Source organism: Ascaphus truei, chromosome 2 (assembly GCF_040206685.1).
Source record: "Ascaphus truei isolate aAscTru1 chromosome 2, aAscTru1.hap1, whole genome shotgun sequence".
In the NCBI taxonomy this organism is placed as follows: Eukaryota; Metazoa; Chordata; class Amphibia; order Anura; family Ascaphidae; genus Ascaphus; species Ascaphus truei.
In genome coordinates, this window is record NC_134484.1 from 164,856,791 (window position 1) to 164,881,634 (window position 24,844).

A 24,844-nucleotide genomic window follows, 5' to 3' on the forward strand; every position below is an offset into this window, starting at 1 on the left:
TCCAGATACAAGCAAGGGTCTGTAACAGAATACAAGAGCAGACTGCGAAGTAGCTTGTAGCAAGCACAACCAGAGACTGACTATGCTCAGCAATCAGCTCTGGGCTGGTAACACTAAATACAGATAGGAGCCAATGGGAACTACCAGCATTGAGGTCAGATGAAGGTAGAGCGCTGATAGGCTGAGGCTGGATGCAGGGCGTGTGTGGGAGGAACAAGTACATTGGCGGCAGTGGAGATGGACATAGTAGCGTTCGCGCGTGCGCGTGATGGAAGGGGAGGCGGGAGCACGCCAGGAGGGTAGGCAGAAGCCGTCGGCACGCGCGGGTGTCTGCCCCGGCGGCGCGCATGTGCGGGAGCAGATGGAGGAAGGGAGGAGAGAACGCGGGACCGGACGCCACGCACCCCGGCGGCGGAGGTGAGTGTAGAGTGTAGGAGCGGGCCCCATGGGTGGCGTCCTTACATCAATTAAGCCATGCACTCCAGACTCCTGACGAAGCTCACGGGGCGAAACGCCGGGGGGCGGGTTGGAGGTCAGAGCATGCCGGGGGCGGGGCTTAGTATCGGGGAGGATGTGCTGAGCTGATCTAAGAGGTGTGTGTGTGTGTGTGTGTGTGTGTGTGTGTGTGTGTGTGTGTGTGTGTGTGTGTGTGTGTGTGTGTGTGTGTGTGTGTTAAAAACGAGCTGGAGGGGGGGGTGGGTGTGAAAAACGGGCTGGTGGGGGGTGGGTGTGAAAAACGGTCTTGTGGGGGGGTGGGTGTGAAAAACAGGCTGGTGCAGGGGTGGGCTGGTGCAGGGGTGGGTGGGTGGTCTGGTGCAGGGGTGGGTGGGCTGGTGCAGGGGTGGGTGGGTGTTCTGCTGACATGTGAGGGTGGGGTGGGCTGCTCGCATTTGAGGGGGGGGCTGCTGACATGTGAGGGGTGGGTGGGCTGCTGACATGTATGGGGGGGGCTGCTGACATGTGAGGTGCAGGGGGGGGAAGTGATGTGAGGTGCAGGGGGGGAGAGGGATGTGAGTTGCAGGGGGAGGGTGTAATGTGAGTTGCAGGAGGGGGAGAGAGTGTCATATTGAGGGGAGGGAGAAAGAGTGTCATATTGAGAGGAGGGGGGAGAGTGTCATATTGAGGGGAGGGGGAGAGTGTGTCATATTGAGGGGAGGGGGAGAGTGTGTCATATTGAGGGGAGGGGGAGAGAGTGTCATTTAGGGGAGGGGGAGAGTGTCATATTGAGGGGAGGGAGAGAGAGTGTCATATTGAGGGGAGGGAGAGAGTGTCATATTGAGGGGAGGGGGAGAGAGTGTCATTTAGGGGAGGGGGAGAGTGTCATTGAGGGGATGGGAGAGAGTGTCATATTGAGGGGAGGGAGAGAGTGTCATATTGAGGGGAGGGGAGAGTGTCATATTGAGGGGAGGGGGAGAGTGTCATATTGAGGGGAGGGGGAGAATATGTCATATTGAGGGGAGGGGGAGAGTGTGTCATAGTGAGGGGAGGGGGAGAGTGTGTCATATTGAGGGGAGGGGGAGAGTGTGTCATATTGAGGGGAGGGGGAGAGTGTGTCATTTAGGGGAGGGGGAGAGATTGTCTTAATGAGGGAAGAGAGACATGGGGGGATGCTGACTTGTGGGGGGGATGCTGACATGGGATGCTGACTTGGGGGGGGCTGCTGACATGGAATGGGCTGGGGGGGAGTGGAGGGGGTATTGTGTGTTTGATGTGGAGGGGGGTATTGTGTGTTTGATGTGGAGGGGGGTATTGTGTGGGTGAGGGGGAGAGATGGGGGAATGAGAGATAGATGGTAGTGAGGGGTTCTGCGGGAGATATGAGGATGATGATGATGATGAGAGGTGCTGGAGGAGAGATGATGATGATGATGATGATGATGATGATGATGATGATGATGATGATGATGATGATGATGATGATGATGATGATGATGATGATGATGATGATGATGATTTAACCCGTGCGGCCCAATTTTTTTTTTCTTGGAGCAGTTCGGCCCTTCTCACTTTACGAGTTGGGCAGGCCTGCCTTATACCAAGACAGGAGAAAGTTTCAATAACGAAGTATTCTCCAATTGCAAAATAAATAATATAATTTACCTTTTGGAGTGTCCTTGTTGGCTCCAGTATGTCGGACCCATAACTAGACTTGTGCATGTCCGCATACTGGAGCACATTGGGATTATAAAAAAGGGACGACTGACACAATATTCCTAAGAATTTTAAATTAAAACATAATGGTGATCCCTCAAATCTCAAATACCGAGTGATAGAAAGTGTCCAGAAATATTGGAGAGGAGGGGACATGGTTCGGATTCTATCACAGAGGTAAACCTTTTGGATTTTTTAATTAAAAATCTTGACACCAAATGAGTTAAATGCAGTGATTGAAACATGTTCTTTTTTTAATAATTAATTACTTGAATGCATATAATGTTTTATCTTTTGTAACAATAAGGTTTTAAATATATCCATTTAAATTTTATTTGTATATTAATAAAAGTATATTATGTGTAATACTAATCATATGTCTATTATTTTATTTCCCTTTTCTTATTCCCCAAATAAATTATATATATTGAGATATGAATATTTTTATATTGGTAATTTTTTTGTCATTTTATATATTGATATAATATAGTACAAATGTATTTGATCTGTTTTAATAAATAAGATGGATAGACTGATTTTAAGTGTAATTGTATAAAATGTATTTTTTAATTTTAACGGTTGTTTAGTGCAATTTGTATCAATTATAAGCTATATAAAATATACTTTACATTATTCTATAACAAAGAATGTATAATTTGCTTTTTAAGAGTTACTTAGTGCTATTAACAATGTATATGTATTAGCTTTTAATAATATAGTAATTCTAGACTAATAATACATTCAGGCAAGATACCTATTTAGTATAGTTGTTTTATTTCTATAAAAATAGTTTATTTTACATGTTCTCAATGCTATGAAATATGTTTAGTGGTAATTAGGATGTAATTAGGGCATTGATGGACTACTGGTCAGCAACATATAAATATGTCAATTGTCACGGGACTATAGGAGTGCTCACCACAAACCGGACTGGACCGCGAGGCCGAGGTGGGGATACAGGAAAACCACCGCCCTACAGCCGCGTGAGCGGGTCCGGTAAGCAGAGTAATGTGGATAGCCTGGGTCGGGGCAGGAGAGTGTAGAATCATAGAGGTACTTGTCGGAGTCAGGGTGGGAGAGATCAAGAGTAGTCGAAGTCCAAAGCCAAGGTCGAGGAGAAGGTAGAAGTCCGTAGGGCGAGCCGGGGTTCGAGGGTGCCAGAGGTCGGGAGTCCAGATTCAAGCAAGGGTCTGTAACAGAATACAAGAGCAGACTGCGAAGTAGCTTGTAGCAAGCACAACCAGAGACTGACTATGCTCAGCAATCAGCTCTGGGCTGGTAGCACTAGATACGGATAGGAGCCAATGGGAACTACCAGCAGTGAGGTCAGATGAAGATAGAGCGCTGATAGGCTGAGGCTGGATGCAGGGCATGTGTGGGAGGAACAAGTACATTGGCGGCAGTGGAGATGGACATAGTAGCGTTTGTGCGTGCGCGCGACACGCAACGCGCGTGATGGAAGGGGAGGCGGGAGCACGCCAGGAGGATAGGCAGAAGCAGTCGGCACGCGCGGGGGTCTGCCCCGGCGGCGCGCATGTGCGGGAGCAGATGGAGGAAGGGAGGAGAGAAGCGGGACCGGACGCCGCGCACCCCGGCGGCGGAGGTGAGTGTAGGAGCGGGTGCCGTGGGTGGCGTCCTTACATCAATTAAGCCATGCACTCCAGACTACTGACGAAGCTCACGGGGTGAAACGCATTGCGTTTGGAGCCCCCATGAGGATACAGAGCTGAGGGAGACAGAATACAGATTGAAGTCCATTCAGACGTTCCAGCCGCAGCTGACCGATATTTCGCGAGACGAGAGATCTCGTGACGTCCCACACCAGGAAGTGAACGCTGAGTGAGTGTGCCGGCATTCCCCTAATTCACGAGAGGAAAAAAGGCACTGCAACTTTGTGGACTGGAACGGAGGACCCCCGAAATCCCCAAAGACCCCTGTACATCGTACTTTCAGTATATACCAAATGTGAGTGGAACTGTTGTGTACTCATTCTAATATAAATCCTTGTCCACATTCTACACCATTGGGGTTTTCGTTTTCTCTTTTGTCCTAATCTGTGAGAAACATCCCATAAGACGAGAATAGACGATCACACAACTCATGGTTGAATATCCTCATTTATTATCACAATCCACATTTAATATTGGTCACATTTTTACACCCCGCGCTCCCCTGTTTTCACTTTAATATATCACTAGAACATAGAGGTTGTTTGTTTTATTGGGTTAGAGCTGCACTTTCATTCACTAATGTTATAAAGCGCCGAGTTAGTTTTTTCACCTAATAACCAGGTGAAACCCAGTTGATGTTAACCAGTTATATAAACCCTCAGCTGGTTAAGTTGGATTGGAGTACAGTCATTCTGCATCACATCTGGGCCAGAATCCTGAATAGTAGCAGTACTGGCACCAAAAACTGCACATTTAGGCTACACATATAGGGGCCACTAGACTAAAATGTCGAAGATTATGTAACTCGGTAAGATGGGTGGTCTCTTATTCTTGAAATAAATATTTCATGGCAGCTAACTTATATTCAAATTATGATGAGTTCAAACATGATACAATCACAAAATGAGCTGGGATTTGAGAAGTACACAGTGTTCTAACATCATGGCCTTGTCCAATCTGCATGTCTAAAATCACCCGACCCAATAAAGATAATATATTTAATTGTGCACAGTTCATGTTTATAAAGTAGAAAAGTATGATATCATTTGTTGGGTGGAAAGCCAATTATATGCTAGCCTCTGAAAATTCCATTAGTTCTGAAAGCTGATTGGTTGAATTCTGGAGATTATTCTCCCAGTAATGCGACCGTGTGTACTCTAGTTTGAATTTTATTTTAGTCTGGGATTGACCGGTTGAGCCTAAAATGTATTTTTTTAATAGTAATTATACCCCAAGAGCTCCAGCCAGGGCATTATTTTCCAGTAATGTCCTGACCTTTGTGAATTATTACTTGAGTATCACCAGCTGAATTTAAAAGAACATGCAACTATGGTATCAATGTTACAATGCAATTTTAGATTGACCTCTTCTTTAAATACAAACTGGGGGAAAAAATGTGATTAGTGGCTAGTAACCTGATTATTAGGTGATTTCCTAATCCAACCAGAAGAAAGCTATGGTATATGTTGAAAAATGGAATAGAATGTGTGACACAGAAATTGTATTTAATATGTGGAACTGCAATGGGGGCATAAAGTATGCCAACCTATTAATGTGTGTTTGGGAAGAATAAAAGACTTGCAAAAAAGCATTTGTGCACTGTGGCAGAGGTTGATTCATTTGTTTAAAGGAAATGGAAATAAAATAATAAGATATGTTGTAAGATACTTAAATGACATTGGCATAAGAATCCAGGAGGTACTGTCTAGTCTTTTACAGTGATAAGAAGAGAGAACACATTGCAAAGAAACAGGAACTAACGAGTGTTTATATGTAACTAATGAATATGTCAAAAAGTTAATGAATGTTCCCATGAAGTAAATGTATGTATCCAGGCGGAAACTGTGCACTCACTTATACCTCATGGAAAAAGCAAACGATTCTACATGTGAAATGATAAATTCTATTAAAATCAAAGTGCATACGAAGCTTCAACTTTTTCGGTGCCTCAAGGTGCAGTCACTGCGTCATGGGGTCTGTCACCCCACGTAATGCCTGCAGAGTGATTGTTTTCTAGGGGAGGTTGCATCCTGCACATTCAGGCATCGCAATACACAATCTGCACTGCCGGGAAATGGAAGAGGAGGTCTCTTTTCCCGGGTTAATGGATGCCGCAGCCACATGACCGCGCTTCGCCGGAGGGATCGTGGCACTCCGGTGCTGCTGTCCCTCTGGCACCCAAACGGTTAAGAGGTGCGAAAACAGCTCTCTGATAAGATAAAGTACTAAAAAAGAGAAGTTGTAAAATCACTCTTTTTAAGAAAATAGAGCAACGGGACACTAAAGATAAAAATTAGAGAGATAATAAACAAGATAAAACAATATTTATTATAATGTGACACAAGGTTGTTAATAATTGCAGGATGATTAGCACTTTTTGTAAGTTTTTTCAATTCATGAAATCGAAAATATGTCTAATTTCTTTAAAAAATAAAAAGTTTTATAAAAATCAGGGGATTCACCTTTTTGGGAAGTTTTGGTTCAAATTTGATTGGAAAGTTAGTTTTGAAGTTCAACTAAAACTTCTAGAAAAACGTTGAAGTTCGTAAATTTTGAATTTTGAACCCGTGAACCTGCCCACCCTTAGAGATTATTATCTCAGGAGCCAGGAGTCGAGTAGCTTTCAGGTTATAATAACTATATTGTACATTGAAATGAAAGGCAACATAAAACATTTGGGGTTTAGCGTTCTCACTTGAATCCAACTCCAGAATATGTTGCTTGATGAAACTGCAGCATTTATCTGCACTATTGTACAGTATGAGCGCAGAAACAAAGATATTTCAGGCCATTCACACAGTAAGTGTTTGGGCTCTAATTGAATTTACTCCCACAACCAACCAAGCTTTTACTCTGGTGTGAGACTCTGTGTGCTGGCACTAAGGATATCATATAGCAACTGCTCCATCAAGCCTGCAGCTACAGAACTAATATGTGTATCGTACTTCATGTAAAATGAACAAACAGCTGGTCATCTACCCTAAGATACGTTCTTGAGTGTAAAAAACAATTGAAGATTGTAGAATGCCTTTGTTCCTGTTCCTTTAAAGTAATGTATGGTCATGCAATAATAAATAACATTACTGTTCTAAACACTTTTTGCTATAGTTCAATAGCAGAGCAGTAGTTCAACACCCCAGTCATATGGGTTTATATAGGCTCATTGCAAGCCTTATTTTGTGTGGGGGTCAATTGCATGGTATTACCTGTCATTGTTTACAAACTCACAAACATGGGTTCGTTGATAATGAGAAGTTTATTGCATAGTATAATCATACACATTCAAAAGTCTATAAGACTCTCTGCCAAAAGAGTGTCCAAGCAGGCTTTATATACATTTCTTATTCCTTTGTTCAAAATAGGTTACCAGGCAGATTATACTAACCACTCCTTAATTCTTAAACCAATCATTTTACAGATCATTAAAATCTGATTAAAATAGTTCTCTATGTAGCCAGGGTCCCTATGATCCCCCTGACTCCCAGTTCTCTTCTTCCTTATCTCCAGTTTTGTGGGGGCGAATGCGTCGCCGGGGGCTCCCGGTGGCAGCTGCGGCAGGACGCCGCCATGTTTAGTGTGTCCACGCATGCGCAGAGGGTTGCGCATGCGCAGAGGCGATCCGGTGGCCATGTTGTGGTTGTCCGCCTCTTGGTACAGTATAGAGGGGCCCTTTGGTGTTCTGACACTCAGATTAATTTCTCCCTCTCTCTTACGGAGAGTCTCAGCCGATTCTTCTGGGGAAAACCTTCTTCGCACCAGTGGTCCACTATTGTCCATTAACCAACACAAATCGAGTGTATTTGATCTCAGGGGCATAACCCTGAAACATGGGGTCCCACCACCTAAGGGGGTCCTGAAATAAAGATCCAGATCTTAAACTAGCCAGTTTGGTACATACAGGGGAAAAAACACTGGAGGGAGTAGATGGCTGGGATGACCCAGATGCATTGGATAATTGAGACTGAGAACCCGAGGATCTCCCGAAGGAATGGTAAGATCCTCTAAACCCAGATCTTTAATTTAACACAACTGAATACAGGGACTTCTCCCTCAGATTCCTCAGAACTCCCACCCGACCAATTCCCCACAGTTTCATCAGGAAACTTGGTTAACACAAATGGTGTGACATTAGGGTCTATACACTTCACTTTCTGGGACCTACTGGTCGAGGATGGGGCCGTGACAGGGGCAGAATGGGCCTGGGTAAAGTCCACAATGTCCTGCACAGGGGTAGCATGGAATGAAACATGGGATGCTAGGGCCGGTGGCTGGGGCGCAGCAAAGTCCATTGACTGTCCTGTATAACAGGGCTGTCCTTTGCCCCAGGACGTGAAAGAAACAGGGATTCAGAGGCCCGGTGACCTTCTCCCTTACAATTGGCCATGTAACATGAAGCACTTGGGGGAATCTGACACATACTCACCGCTGCTGACGTTAGCGGTGGTGCAGCAGGCTCCGTGGATTCTTCGGACGTCATTGTTGACGTCATTGGCCATGGACACAGTACCGCGAGACCACCAGGGAGGCTCAAGTCCGGCAGTGGTGATGACGTCACATCCAGTGAAACTAGAAGTTCTCTACCTCGTGGCGCACCGGACAATGCCACACCCAGCGCCTCCTTCAGGTAGGCCGCAACTGGATCTGTAACAAAGTAGAAAAGTGGCGGCTCACCCATCACAAGGTAGAGGATGTCCCTCGGTTCCTCCGCAGGCAATTCTCGAGCAGCACTGGCATCCTCTGGAGTAGCGGAGTGCCTTGGACGTTCCGGAACCTCCGGAGGCTCCGGGATGGACCCGGTGGGACTCTAACTCCTCTCCGGGCAGCATGTCAGGTGTGGTATCTTCTCCACAGCTTCCGCCCAGTAGAGGTCATCTTCTTCCTCAAGTGGGTACACCTCCACCAGGACGCGATGCCAGGGCGAGTCAGTCGCCCAGGCAACCATGCGTATGGAGCTACCTTGCTCCCCGGTCACCTGGGGACTTACACCCGACACCACTGGGGCAGTCAACTCCGGATCTCAGGCCTGGGACCGTTGGTACCGTCATAGTAGACAGGACCAGCAGTTGTAGGGCACACGGGTCCAAAGCAGGGTCCGCAGTAGTAGCTGTAATAGACGTGGCACAGGACCACTTGGGCATCCGGCCACGTTGATAAGGGCGCACAGGCCCACAGCTTCCGTGGCAGGGAAAACAAACGAGACCGCACCAGTTGGGGTAACGGCTCTTGATGGAGGTACACATACCTCCGGTGGCGCTTCTAGACTGGCAGGACCGCCAGGCAGGTGACAGTGCACGCAAATGCACCGAAAATGTATCTGGCCTCCGTTCTTCTCCATCAGGTAGCCACCTGGGAGGGAATAATTGGAGACTTCCAAATCAAGCAACTCAGTAGCAGCAGCAGCAGCAGCAGCAGCAGCAGCAGCAGCCGCAGTAGCCATATTGAGGTCGATTGGGAGAGACAGAAGAGTATTCCTTCCTCTTACTAGGATCAGTAGTGAATGAGCTCTTGGAGCTGCACTGCAGACTCCTCCCAGCAGGAACACCAGTTCTGATTAGCTGAGAATACATAACTCCTCCCCTGGGTGAAACTCAGAGGTGGGGCTGATAACGTTAGGTGGACCTGACTCAGAGTGAGCTAGTCACTTTGGTGGGCTGTGCCAGCGTTTGGCTCCGAAAGGATGCAACTATTTGCAGATCTTTTGCAAAGTGACACACAGCATTCCATGCGGTCCTGTGTTGTAGGCAGGAGCGCCATTTTGTGACTCATGCATAAGACAACCACGCGGTGGATACCATTTTAAAGTCCTTTCTTGCACTCGGTCCCTCCGAATCTGGACAAGGGAACCACTTTTCTTAGGTTGCATATTCTGAGGCAGTAGTTACCTTCCAGTTTAAGCAAAACCCCTTCAGTACTTTACACATAATAATTTTTATTCAGAGTGCCTGTGACTCCCTGTTCACCCACGATTAGTGGCACTGCGGTGGGTCTCTATACAGAGGTTCAGGCACCTGAGTAGGTCCAGGCACACCTCCTACGACCCCCTTACAGCACATTACACAACCCTGCTGCAGCCACCGACAGGTCTCGGCAGAATCAATTACATTCTCTCTCTATACGACTCTCAGTAGAGGTGATGCACAAGACACCTGGGTATCTCGGCAGAATCTCTTGGGAATATCCGCAGTCTCCCAGATTGATTCGGTTACAACCATGGACACCATGGGCTGGTACCTTCCTGTGGGACTCTCTCTCTAAGCACAATCAATAGAGGTGGTGCATGAGTTACATGCCAGTAAAACAGGTGGTCCTTGACTTGTGGGCAGTAGGGATCACAGCAAAGTTCTACACGTTTGCTTCACTAGGGCAGGGCAGACTATAGCTCCCTGGTGGGGAAAATGGTCCATGGTTATGATAGGCCGGGGTCCCCCTTTGCATCAGCTGCTTGGTGTACCGCAATAGTTCCTCAATAGAGGTTCTGGAGATCCTAACCTACAATCAGGAACTCCCCTCCTCAGACAATATCCTGCACACTGTCTGAAAGCGTACCTTCTCTGTACCTTTCTTTCTGATTTGCTCTTACTGTAAAATCCTGCCCTGATCTCAGCAGCGCCTCCAAATGTAGCACTGTCCCCCCTCCCCCCAGTGGGAGATACACAGCCTCTGCTACCTGTGTGTGTGCGATACCTGTTAGGACCAGGAGAGCTGGGTTGAATCTGCGATGGTGTGGAGATCAGGGCAGGCTTAGGTTCTTCCTGTAATTCATCTCACTGGTGTTAGCGCCTCCAGCCATAGTGGGTTCCTGGGTGTCCAGAAGTCAGCCCCCACTATTGTATACTTCTCCCTCCTGCCCAAAGACTGATACTTAGACAGGAGAGGTAACAATGGTCTTTATTGTATGGCAGGCATCCACTGCAGATCTCCTTACAGCGATGCAGAGTCCCTAAGGTCCCAGACCTCTGAATGGTTATGGCCCCTGGTCTTACAGGGCCTCTGTGGCTGAATCTGATGTTCAGATGCACATCCCGCCATGGGAGAGACTCACAGCTCTCTGCTTCCTCTCTCCTCCAGAGCAGGAACAGGACTGATACTAAATTTGGCATTCCCCTAGTTAGGACAGAAGGGGCAGGCTCATGGTCTATACATATCCCTGATAGGCTTACACAGTCCATGAGTCACCACCTTACTCCTGTCCATCAGAGAGGAGCATGGGTAGGGGTAACGAACTCACAGATTAACCCTTTACAGCCTGCAGCTAGCAGGACTTACATAATAGGGTGGGGAAAGATAGGCAGAAAAGACATACCCTGTTACATATATTATAGGTTTTGCAATCTAAACATATGTGGAACCACACTCATATATGAAAAAAATGGACATAATTTACAAACAATTGAAACATTTAATGTATATGTAGCCGAGCCCTCTTACCTCTGACGTGGGTGCTGGGGAGGGGAAGGCTACTGCTGAGCTGCCGGGACTGTAGGCAGAGTAGAGGTTCCAGGAGGACCCGGGGGCTCCGGTAGAGGCTGCGGACAGTGGTGAGAGTGCTTTGGAGCTCCGCGGTGCACCTGGCAAGTGGGGACCACTATCTTGTAATTAGCCACGCATGTACAATAGAGTTCCTGCACATGCGTAGTAGCTGATAGTTGCAGAGGCCATTAGAGAGGCTCCGCAAGGGACTACAAGTCCCAGCAGCCCCCCAGGGGCTGTATACCACTTAGGACAGTTTTAAGTCAATGGGAGCAGGGAATCCTCTGAAGCAGAGAAAGGATACATTTGGCACGCTTGACACCACGCTTCAGTCAGAGCATGGATGCAGGAAGAGAAGGTAGTGTCCAAGGAGCAGTACTCTGCTGGACTAGGCCAGATCTCCCCTAGGTCTCAGCTAGGCCCCCGATTCCCCACAGGTTGTGGCTGTTGCAGGGAAGGCCCATAGATAGGGACGCTTCCCCTAGTAGCTGCATAGTGTCAGTACAGCGGTGACGGACGCCATGCGGTGTGTTTGGCCTGCGGTCTGGGACCAGACCCCAGCCTATTTATATATATATTTATATCAGAGACTCTAATGGTGAGACCCTCCAGCGGGAGTTCACCCTAAGCGGTGGATTGGAACGCACGCGGAGCGGAAGGATTCTTAGATCCCACATTGTGGGATCAGACGGATCCTTCTGCTTAAAATTAGCGGTACCTGAATAAAGGAATGCCCAGGGAGGTAAACGTGCACCAACTATCCACAGGGGTAGTGCTACTCCCTACACTTGGGTGGGATTGACATTGGGGAAGGACATCAGGGATATTGGTGCCCCCGCACCCTAAGTACTTTGGGGATATAGACCCCTCATGGGTTATTATTGTGTTGTATTGTTGTACTGTTATATTGTGTGTATTGTAAGTGTTCAGTAAATACCCTGTTATATACTCTGTGTGTGACATTACTGACCATATTAGTTTCTGTGAGGGGTTATCCTGCTGCACTAGGATCCCTCCAAGGTGGAAGCGCTGGAAACCAAGAGATGACGCACACTTTTTGTGTGTATGCTGTGAGCGACAGTCTTGGAAGGTACTGTGTGTGTGTGTGTGTGTGTGTGTGTGTGTGTGTGTGTGTGTGTGTGTGTGTGTGTGTGTGTGTGTGTGTGTGTGTGTGTGTGTGTGTGTGTGTGTGTGTATATTGTGTGAGTTAATAATTTATTAAATAATATTTTTAAAAAAAGACATGTTGTACTGTATGAATAAAAATTATTTTTATTGTGCAATGTTGATAAATATATATACACACATACACACATACATACATTAAAGCGGCGGTAGCAGCGCAAAAACAGTCTTTTCCCTGTCTTCTCCCCTGTCGTCCGGTCCACGCTCACTGCCATGCGCTTGTGCGGCCGTATTATAGAAAGGCTGACTAACCACAGCCAATTATAAGTGCCGCGCACGCATGGCGCAGCAAGCACGCCCACTATAGAACAGCCCTTAGGCCTCCTGTTAGCTACACAGGTAATCAGAGCACATGTAGTTCCATTAGACATGGGGAAAGGGGGCTACATATATATGGCACCTCTTGCAAATGTTGCATATTGTATGTGTATAGATTTCAAAATAAAATATATAACTGCACATACTCCAAACAATGAGAAAAAAATTTTTAAGCTATGTGCCACTTTACTGAAAAGTGCTTAGCATAGTTACATATGTATCTTATGAATACAGGTATGGCCTCTGAAGTGGGTGTCTTGTCTTCTCTCACTGTGCTACTGTCTGAGGATTTGTGGACTCCAACTTAACCAACTTAACCAAATGGGGATTTATTGAACAGTATATAAACAAACAGCTTTCACCTGGTCAGTCAAGTCCTGGGTCTGGCTGTCCAGGTGAATAGTATTTAGAGTGCTTGAGCCAGGCAGGGGCATACAGCTCAGAGTCTCTCTACTTTTGATCATGCCATGCATCCTACGATTCCCACCTTATATGCTGCTCCTGTGGCCAAAATCTCTGGCAGACAAATGAGTGCTTAGCCATTGCGGGTGCTGCAGCATCTTGTTTTCCCTCAAATTGTTCCTAATTAGCTAAAGCAAGCACTATTTTTTATAGCGAAAGGGGATGGAAATGCACTGCTAACCAAAGTTATGAGTCAATGACAAATAAATTGCGCATCACTCCATGCCTATATTATCACGGATGGTGCACCCATGGAGTATAAATTATAACTGATACACGAGAATTGAATCCCCAAAAGGGAAGGGTTCCCAGAAACTCCAGAAAATGGGGGCACTCACAGAAGTGTGCAAAAATATCAAAATGCAATTTATTATAATGAACAATGGACAGGACATACACAATAAAACTATAAAAATATGAAAAACATACACAGTTTGTTCACCCTTGCTTTTCCTCATAGAACCGACGGTGTAGCACGAACTACTCCTGCTGCTCCTGGCGTAGTTTTCCTCCGCTTCCCCCGGTACCGTGGCATCACAGTACCTTTGCTCTGGATGAAATGCCTGGGAGGGGGTTCATATTTAACCACTGATACTTCCTATTGATACAGTATTTTCCCCTGTGCATTTACGATCAAGGATATTTCTAACACACTGTGCATTTTACTTAATTTTTTTTTAAATCCGCCACCGGGTGTAGAGATGCATGTTTTGGTGGTTAAAAGATACTTAGAAGTTTATACAAATGTGTTATGTCATCTAACATTTTTACCTAGCACCATTCAGACATCAAAGTTTAGTTAAAGTCTGCCAGTCTTAGAATAAGACTCTTGAAGTGATAGTTTGCATTTTCTTTGACTCTATTGAAAACAATATTTTACAAATATTTTACAAAGATGTAAACCACTAAATGCAAGATGGATAGCAGCTGTTGATGTAGTATTGATTCCAGGATCGAAGAGTTTTGTTTTGAATAAATGAACTAAACTTCAGAATTAGGGACTATAAATAAGTAACTATGCTCTTGATTTTACATTAGATGATTAAAATATTTGATGTTGAAGGCCTGATGAAAGGAATGAGTGTTATGAAGATATGAGATAAAAACCTTAGTTAGATACTTTAAGGCATTTTTTAGAGTAACTAGTGAAAGACAAAACTACTGCAAAACTGCAGCATTGATAAGAAACTCAAAGCTGAGGTTATAGATGTTAATGCCAACCACATGACTTACAATGTTTCACTTGATGACATTAGGATTTCACTACATAACACAGTTTCAATATTGTGGGGACATGTTAATAACTTAATATGTCGCAGATTAATGGAGGCAATATTCGGGGAATTTACAGGTAGATAAAAGCCTGCAGAACATGATGTCTCTTCTTATGATGGGGAACCTTCTGGTTCGATATATAAAATCAAAATGTTAAAAAATGAAAAAAAGTGTGTTTTTATAGTCACATTTTCAAGTAACAGTTGAATTATTATTCATGAATCTTTCAGAAAAGCATGAGGCAAGAAACTTAGAAATAGGTATTGCTGGTGTGAGTGTAATCTGGAAGAAGAAGGTAGGGTAGAGGCAGGCAATGGAGCTGCTGAGTGCTTGTTTTCCAGGGCTTCCTGTTACTGGAAGACGCTGAGAGCTTTGTTATTTGAGCTCACGTGTGTTTGAATTTAAGGCTATATTTACTAAGATGTGCTAAATCCCAAGACAAGTGAATAGTGTATAAGATGTCTTATGTCATAGACCCACTTAGTCCCTTTAATGTGGTAGTTCGCTGAATAGATAGCATTCACGGGAGGACCTGGTGGGAGTAGCTACAGTTAAGACCATAAATAATAGTGATAAATATCACACTTAGGCACTGACCTGGTGCCGCCCTCTGCCTTCAGCTTCATTTGACGCCACGCAGCCCCCTTGCCATGGCAACATAATGCCGTGTGACATCACGTTGCCAGCTGCACAGGCACAATTGGCATGCGCCCATCACACATGTGCATGAGTGGCTCACAAGCGCCAATTGCCCATATGCGAGCGACAAGCGCAGGTGTATGCCGCGCTCAAATTTGGCACCCTAAGCCCAGGCCTTTTGGGCCAAGTGGGAAAACCTGCCACAATACCCTACCAAAACCTTTTGTAAATCAGGATAAATATAACGTGACATTACCTAAGACAGAAACAGATGGGATTTTATCAGAGAGCGAGAGGGGCCATTGACTTACAGATGTGGTAAGACCTACTTACTGTCCCAAGTGCTGTGGAGGAACAAGCAAAAGTCCATGGTGCTTGGCACAGCGTTGGCTGTGATTGCACTCCGGGGGGGGGGGGGGGTCCATGCTTCTGCATGGGACCCCCTGCAGCTACAGCGTTAATCCTCCGGTGCCACAACCAGCGTGGTCGAGTGACCGGGACACCAAAGACGTTAAGTCTTGCTACACCTGAATATACCTCAATGTGATGAGAAACCTGTGAACACACCGGATGTGCGTGGGAAACGTGTACATTTGAATCATTTTAATGTATTTTACATATTTAAATTAGCATCTTTCCCAGGTATCTCGCTTATCTCGAAAATCACAATTGCAGTGTCTAGACAGGACTAACAATTCAGTCCACCAAAAGGTAAAGGTAATGCACACCAAAAGTTATTCAAAAACAACAATGATATACTGTATAAGAAAGAGGTTACCGGGGGCGTCCAGAGAGACAAGCAGCCACCTGTCATGAATTGATATACAGTAGTTGAAAAGGTCTCCAGGCACTGTGCGCTGTATTTTCAGTACAAAATATTGTTTATTTTACATAAAGAAGAACCGACCCGACAGGAGTAACGCCAGAGTTAGTTACAGTATGACCTAAATAATGATACATGATTTTTTATGTTAACCTTAACAGAGGTTAGTGAATATTGGCCGAATATTATTTAGGTTATAATTTGCTCATTTGCATAGCATTTACAATAACAGTGGTTGTTCCAACACCGTGCTTTTAACAGGAGTAAATCCTGGGTAACATCCCGCTATTTGCTCTTATGATTACTGTGGTATAATTAAAGAGTGTTAACGAGGTTCACGCCACGTTAAATGCGGAGCTTAGTAACTCTAAGCCGAAGGGCCTTAGGCCGCGCCTATAGTGCCGTCGACGGCGACACGACGGGTTACGTCACCCGTCGCCGTCACCATAGGCGAAAGTTATATTTCGCCGGGCGGCGGCGTCGCGGGTTTCCTGACACTTGATTAGTTCAAGGGTTGTCACATGAGGCGACAGCCCTTGAAAAATCAAATGTTGCCGGCTACCAGTTTTCGCGCCGTCGCTCCGTCGCATTGTCGCCGTCGCGCTTACTATAAGTGCACATGGCGACGGCAATGCATTTGTTTTTGGGCGACGTTGCGTCACCGGCACTATAAACGCGGCCTTAATCATGAAGCTCTGAAGCAAGTTAACGTTACATTAATGATCTTAGTAAATACTGCATTGGCATTAACACGACCTTAAATTAAGTTAACGTCTCATTAAGTGCCTTAACAGTGAATCACTCCCATTGAATGGCAGCATTCTGCTAATCGTGATGCGAAAAAGCCTATTTTGGTCATGGATTGTATCCTCTTTGGTCCAGATCTACAGAGGTATGTTATTGACTTTACAAAAGCCTAAATTAACCCCTCATTAAGTTCTGACAGTTACTATCTTCAGAGCTCACTAACGCAATGTTAAATGCTATTTTTGTCTGGAAAGGGCATTGCACAATGGTCGTTATTGATGTAAAAGTGGTGTCCCCCTAGCAACGCCTATCCACAGAGCTCTGTTATAGTTAACTGAGGGATTTAATGACACAGTAGTTAGGTCATACCTAAAAGTGACATATACCTCTGTAAATTCACATGCATGTATTATATAAAGCGTGTGTTTAGGAAAGTATATATTATTCTTCCACTAAATTCAGCCAAAGGGAGTTTTGATTAGAACCCCAATGCATGCACTTATCCTCTCTTGCACATAGTAACACATGTATTACTGGCCTCCCCCTAATCTCCTCTCCTCCTCCACTTCTATCTATTCACAATGCTTGTAATAGAACAGTCTCACTAGCACCTATACAAATCTCTGATTTACTCCTCGTTAATTCATGTGGCTGGCTTCTCATAAAAATGTTGCATTAAATACAAAATGCTACTGTTCTTCTTTAAAGCTCGACACTCTTCTGCCCCTCCTTACATTTCAAATGTAATCACCTGTTATACACCTACTCATTTCCTGAGCTCTGCACAAAGTTTTATCCTCTCTGCCCTACGTTTCCATAGCATTTTATATGCTGTGCTTCCAGTCTCTCACTCGCTTTTACACCACAATTTTCTGGACCTCTCTTCCTGCCAATGTTAACCCACAATTTTTTACTCTCAGATAATTCAATGCAGTTTTAATGTGTACATATACGGATGAGTTCTTCCAGTTTTTCAAGAAATAGAGAAAGCAATGAAATCTGATTAAAAAAAACTAATGTATGGGTTGGTACTTTTTTTCAAGACTGCCTGCTGTGAAAGAAAATGTGAAAACTGGTGTAGCCGGGACCCCCATTCACCCTTTTTTTGATGTTACGGGAGGGGGGTGTTGCACCTAGGGAACGCTCCAATAACGGAGGTTCCACGTTAGGGAGCTGCCATGTTAAATGTGGCGCTGGCGCATACCTGGTCCGGCTGGAGGTTGCGCATGCGCAGGGCAGGGTGTCAGAAACCCGCGAAGGAGGAGAGCTCAGGGAGGAGGGGAGTTACGGGACGTCGGGTCCCAGCAGTCCCCGCGGCCCCCCGTGACACGGCTGGACCAATGAGGTACGAGTTTAGGGAGGATAGGAAGTGGTGGCGCGCACGAGGAGTCAGAGCTAGCTGGTTGAGGAAGGAGAAGGAGCTCCGGAGTAGGGAGGCAGCCGCCCCCTACCTAGGCCGCATGCCCCAGGCCCAGATAGGCCCTGAGCCCCAGTAGAGTGCAGCGGAGCTAGGGACTGGCCATAGTCAGGCTCCTGATCCCCTTACTGTGCGACGATAGTTACGGGACAGTTCTAAATCAGCGGGAGGCTTGGGACCAGGCCCCGCTGCCAAGTAGCTGCGTGTCTGGGTGGGATCGCCCCGGACACCTACGGGTGACATCATCTATGCCCATGCCGATCCTTTGTGAAGACAGTTGCAGCACCGGGTACAGGAGTGCCCCGCAGGTAAACTTCAAGTGCACCAACGGTACCATTATTCACTCCGGGACATGGTGGCTTCGCAGTCACACACTCATACATTCATTGACTCACGTGGAGGTGGGGAACGTATCTCAGGAGGGAACTGGACACGGGGTGGGATCACCCGGTGAAGGGAGAGGTAGAGTGAGCGTTCACAGGACGCTGTTAGTAGTGCCTCTAGGAAGGGGGGCACCTGTTGATTACGCTGACAGTTGCTATAAGTAAAGCTTATTGGTTAAGGTATTGCTGTGGGTGTGTATTTCATGTACATAAGTTCCTGCGAAGACCCACTTCCCCTAGGGCGGAAGCTATCGCAGGTGGAGGCGCTGCACCAATTTAACACGTATTGTGAATACCCCAGGCTCTCCGTGGCAGAGGCTTAGGCCCTGTGAGCCTACAGGTTATACAGCACATGGTAGTGATCTGTGTTCGATAGGAACCAGGGTTACACTGGCCACACCAGATCAGTCTGTTTTAAGGCCTCCGTACTTATATACAAAGCATTTCATAGTTTCCAAATACGTGGTGAGCTGTCTTGGAATAAAAACATCTTATTATATTACTATTACTCATAAAAAGGGACCTTTAACTTGATCCTCATTCAGCTCTCTTATGTAGCAAATCTTTTCATCCATGTTTTAGTGTAGTCTTACAAATGAAATATGTATTACTGAGAATAGAGTGTATGTTGTTACAGAAGTCACTATGGAATTCAACAGCATTCCATTCATTAGCGTGATTTATCTACTTCTGCAAATGGTCTGCATTTGTTTACGTTTAAGTTTAGCTTCCCCAATCAGAAGCTAATTGTGCAATTATCACACAGGGTTGTGACACTTAACACTTATGGGAACCTTTTCAAATTACACTTAAATCCTCTTGTTGTCTCCTGTTATTTTACCAATATCAAGAAATGAAATATAAAAAAAAGTAGTAGAGTAAAGAAAAGTACACTAACACATTCACACTAGCGTTTGTAAAGGTGATCTAGGCAGGCTTGTTTTGTATATCTAGTCAACGCTCAATAAACACTTTTCATTCTGTATCAGTAAGTAAGAACAAGACAAGACACTTTCCGGTGCCAGGAAACACCTTAAGACATTAATGCCATCCACTGCTGGAATGTGTCTTGTGGAATAATATTGCTTAGTAAATGTATGTCCCTACATCACAAACTATTGTTATGTTGTCTCATTTTAATATCTATCTAGCATTTATTGTTTATTTTAAGAATTAGAATTCGACTAATCACGAAAAAAAAAATCTAAATGCGAACGACTAATTTTTTTCTATTGCCTTTGGAGTCTCTGGCACAGACCAGGAGGCTAGTTCATTAAACTGAGCTAATCACATTTCCACGTGAAAATTACCCTTTCACACGTAAATACTGTACTGTACGTCACTGTATTTGTCACAAATTTATCACATATCCAAAACATGCAAAATAAAAGCCCTGGGTTTTTTAACTGATTTTTTTTCTGCTGGTTCATTTCCATGCCGTATGCAGATTTTGTACTGTATGCAAATGATGCAAACAACTTGCAAAATTACACATTCGCAGGTTATTTATTAAGGAGTGAGATTGCAAATCCACATAAGAAAGCAGCGGCAGGAAATTAAACCCCTCACAAATCTCAGCTCATCTTATTTACAAACTAACTTTAAGAACGTAATTGAAATACTTATATGTCAGATTTGAGTAACAAGGCACCAGTCACCTAGATGCTGTTCCTTTAACATGTCACCGGCATTAATTCACTTTGGAACTAGGAGGGATTGACGATTTACGACCCATTAATTTAAAGGAGCTATTTAAAAAAAAAAATTATAATAATAATATACAGGATTGAAGCAAGGGGTCTCTGCAGTTGAAACCCGTTAATTTCGGTTCCATGGTCCCCTTGCTTCCAGAGATACTTACCTTCAAAAGGTTTCTTTCTCCAGTTTTCTGCAGTTTAAAGCTCGAGCGTCACGTGGGCCAATAGGAAGTTTCCCCATGTGACCACGGATTCCTTCCAGCCCGCAGGATTCAGGAGATTTGAAAAGCAGCCATAATGTGAACCCTGGATGTGAGCCGGAACGGCTATCGGCGCCCACTTTGGAGGTAAGCATCACCCAAAGCAGGGGGTCCCGGCGATTAAATTACTGGGGTTCAGTTATGAGGCTCTTCAATCCAAAGTAATAAAAATGAAGGGGGAAAACTGGCTTGGATTGCCGCTTTAAACTTTAGAAAAACAGAATTTGCAATCGTCGGTTAACGATAATATGAGGGAGGAGTTATAGCTTTTTATAAATAGGTATATTCCATTTCCTGTTCAGTTATTCAGCTTTCCCTGTAACGGGTTGTTTCAGGTCCAGTTTTATTTTTAAAGTAAAAACTCTTCCAGAACCTAAAATGAAAGAAAAGAAGGCTACCCAACCAGGGAGAGCACAGAGAGAGCCAGGACAGAGATAACAGTCTACCCCAATGCATCCCCAGACTATGAGAAACTGGGTATAAACAGTGCCACAGAGGTATGCTCTTCTAATGCCAAGTCCTAATTCTGGGACACTTCTATCTATTTTAACCCTGGCCAGGATCACCATTTTGGAGCATTACAATTTTTTACATCTCTCTACACAGACTACAAGTAAAAGTATATTGTGAAGTAAATTAGTTATCCAGATCTCTCTATAAAGCCTACAATCAAGCTTCACAAGATCCCCAGCATGCTTATTAGAAACAGACGGACATGCAACAATAATACAGATACAAAGAACCCAGCCCTGCAATCAAAAGTAATGCAAAACATGCAAACACATATGTATATAAACCACTATGCCCATGGCTCAGAACAATTAGATCAATAAAAAATATATAAAAGATCATTCATCTGCAAATTTAGAAATGTGGTATATCTTATAAAGTTTTGAAAATGCACCAATATGAACTATGATAGAGAAACCAAACAGACCCTTTAGACCGGGATGAATCAAACAGATTCACTATATCAGACACTAAAACAAGAACAAATGTGGGAGAGCATTTTTCCCCAAGCAGGTCATTTAGTATCTAACTTCTATGTATCAATTCTCAAAGTAAATGTTAAGAATGCAGATGAACATTGGAATTAACATATATCCAACTTCTGGACTCTAAAAACAATGTCCCGTATTCATGACACATTAAGCTAACATTTTAACAATTTCCGGTTCCACATCTTATAGAAAATGTGAGCATAGCAGCCTGACACTTCTTCACACCTCTACTGTTCACCCACCTCTGAAACCCAGCATCTGCTAATTTACAGTAAGCCCAGCCTCTCACCACTCCGCTAGAAGACTTTCAACTGTGATGCTTCGGCGCGGTTTGCTTGCAAATTTGTGCGCATGTGCCAATTCCAATGCTTGAGACCTTCCACTTCTGCCCACACTGAGGATGCAGTGGTAATCTTGGCTATTGGAAAACTGCCAATAAATAGGCTGGACTTCCTAGAGGAAGTTGCAAGAACATGGTTTCCTGTAGGTTCCTGTCAGCCTCCAGCGTTGGTCCTGTTTGCCTGCATTTGACCTTAACCACAGCCTGCGACAATGACTCAGATTTGTTGCAACCTGCTTTGTCTTCAGTCTGTGACCCCGACGCTGATCTTTTGCTGCGTGCCTTAACCACAGCCTGTAACCCCAACACGGCTATCCTCATTCAGGACTCTGTCTCTCGGTTCAGGTCAGTGATCCAGTAACCTACCTCAGCGTTGGGGTCCGCTTCCTGCTTTGAGACAAGCACCATTACCTCTATATAGTTTATGTCAACTGCTACTTACTGTATGACCATAGGATATATATAGCATTCTTCCTTCCAACTGGGATGTCACCATTTACATGAAGGTGAAAACTTTGAGGTTTCAGAAACTCTATACACTATACCCTAGGATCGCACTGTTTTTATTTTTATTACATACTATTGAAGCAGGGGGTCTCCAGACCTCAACTGCATTACTTTGACATCCGGTGACCCCTGCTTCCCCAGGTAAAGGCCCCAGTATGGGGTGCTGGTATCTTCTGGACCATGACGCGGGACATGTAAACTTGAAGGAGATATTGGCACCCGCTACGGAGGCCTGTACCTCGGGAATCGGGTCACCGGATCCAAAAGTAATGCAGTTGAGCTCCGGAGACCCCCTGCTTCAAACTATGTAATAAAAATAAAAACAGTGCGATCGCCTGTAAAAGCTGTGCAGGGAGACAGAGAGAGGGACTATTTCTCTCTGCGCAGCTCTTCCAGACTGGTGGCGGCCCGGTAAGATTAACACAGTGGGAGTCCCATTAAGAAGCAGAGACCCCCACTGTGTTAATCCTTATGGAAATTCCCTCTGCGCTGCACTTGACTGCAATCAGGCCGCACTTGGGCCGCAGTTCACCCATTCCAAGTGACATGTAGGGTATAACTATATCTGTATGTTACATCTGTACCTCTGTAAATTGATTAAATGATGTAATTGGATATTTCAGATACCATCCAATTTCAGGTATTTATAAACTTGAATAATGGCTGTAGTTTACTCACTTTTAAAATACTCAGAGCATATGTTTTTAAGCTTGACAAATACTAAAAGTCCTTCAAGCTTCACACTACTTTACAGCAGGCATGACCAGTCTGTACATTTAAGATATTATTATATCCAAAATATTATATATAAAAATAAAGACTTTTGGTGTTTAGCTAACTCATGTTACATAATCATATGCAAACCGAAATTGATTTTTAATAAAAATGTAATTATTTAGTATTAAAAAAAAATTCTTTGTAAAAACATATTAAAACTTCTTTCTCGTGAGGTCCAGAAATTGCTACAATCCTGCATATTTGTAAGAATTATTCCAAGCGTACCAGCCACAGATGATAACATGGGTGGACCTTTCTTTGATGAATTACAATATGTACTATCATTTCCCACAATCCCTGGCTGCAGTGGATGCAGTGTAGGCTAAGAGATAATGGGGAAAGGCAGGGTTGCAGACCTGTCTGAGATGTGAATGTGCTCTTGAGTGATAGTTGTACTGTATTTGCTGTACACTGTAGGGTCGAGCGGTTTTGTCACTTTTTACCCACCACAATTTTATTTAATATCTTTTGCAAAGCTACACTACATGTGGGGATTAAGGTGGGGATTAAGGAGTTACTATACATATAAAAATCGGGAAAATAATGGTGCAAAACACAAGCCTGATTAAGAAATCAATATTATTATTATTTCATAACTTAGGCACTTATTATGGCCCAAAGTTGCTGCTGGAGACCGGCCTAAAATAGAAGTACAGTAGAGATGCAGAGCATGGACCGGATGCAAATTGAATATGTTTGGAGAAAATAAAGGAAAATAAAGGAAAATAAAGGAAAAAAGTAATAGTTTTGTTTCAGTGATATGAATTTCATAGTTAATGTTTGTTACATTATACATACTTAGAAAAAAAGATATTGTATATAGAAAGTTCTATCTGGTTGAACATGTTTTTGTGGAAACTGCGTGCAAATCACTACACAAAAGTTAACATTTAGGGCGGAATCTCTTATTCTTAGTAGAGTTAATCCTACATAACAGTTCACACCCACACTGGCACTTAGCAAAAACATTATTTATTGGAACCATTGTTCACACTACCCCAGGAGAAACTTAAAATAACCCACATGATTGCATAGCTAGGTAAATAAGAAAAACTGTACAGGAATGCTACATAGTTATTTAAACAGCCATACAGTAGGTATGTTAGCGGGTTTAAGCAGAGGCAGTATTGCAGACACAAACATTATTACTATATTAAAAAGAAACATTGTAAATATTTGTAATAACAAATGAAAATAGGAAAATTACTTGTAACAAAACTCGAGAACATTAAACACCTACACAGATGATACATTCTGTTATCTAACATGTTTTACATTTCCTGGTGGCTATATTTACACCAATTTAAATATGTATATTCTTCTTTTAATTTAATAATGTAAGCACTTTCTACTAACTTATGGTATACAAAATGGAGTATTCATTCTTGTATTTGGCATATCAGTTTGCTACCTGTAAATGTAGGCGATAAAATTAAGATTTTGGTGGCAGTTGAATGAATTAGAAGCTTTGGCTTTTCCTACTTTTTCTAGAATGTTCAGGGCAGATCATGTGATGGCCATACTAATGAGGAGTGTAAGAGAAGGAGGGGTAGGTGGTGAATTCTGGTGGTTTCAGAGACTAAAGGGGGCTGGGTGGTGCTAGATATTTAAAGGCAGAGATCAGCTGTGAAGGAATAGGCAGACTGCTATAGCAGGTCAGTTTGGAAGCCTGGACATAAATGGCTATTCCCCCACATGACACATGATAGCTGCATTTATTCAG

General features: G+C 44.1%; 1 long non-coding RNA gene across 1 annotated transcript in view; it reads left to right on the forward strand.

The window, feature by feature from the left end:
• Positions 1-23,847, forward strand: part of LOC142488602 (uncharacterized) — a 41,975-nt gene extending 18,128 nt beyond the window's left edge. Inside the window, exons 2-3 of the long non-coding RNA XR_012799526.1 lie at positions 20,424-20,583; positions 23,723-23,847. This is a non-coding gene — a long non-coding RNA (uncharacterized LOC142488602). The remainder of the gene's footprint in view (positions 1-20,423; positions 20,584-23,722) is intronic.
• The last annotated feature ends 997 nt before the right edge of the window (positions 23,848-24,844 follow it).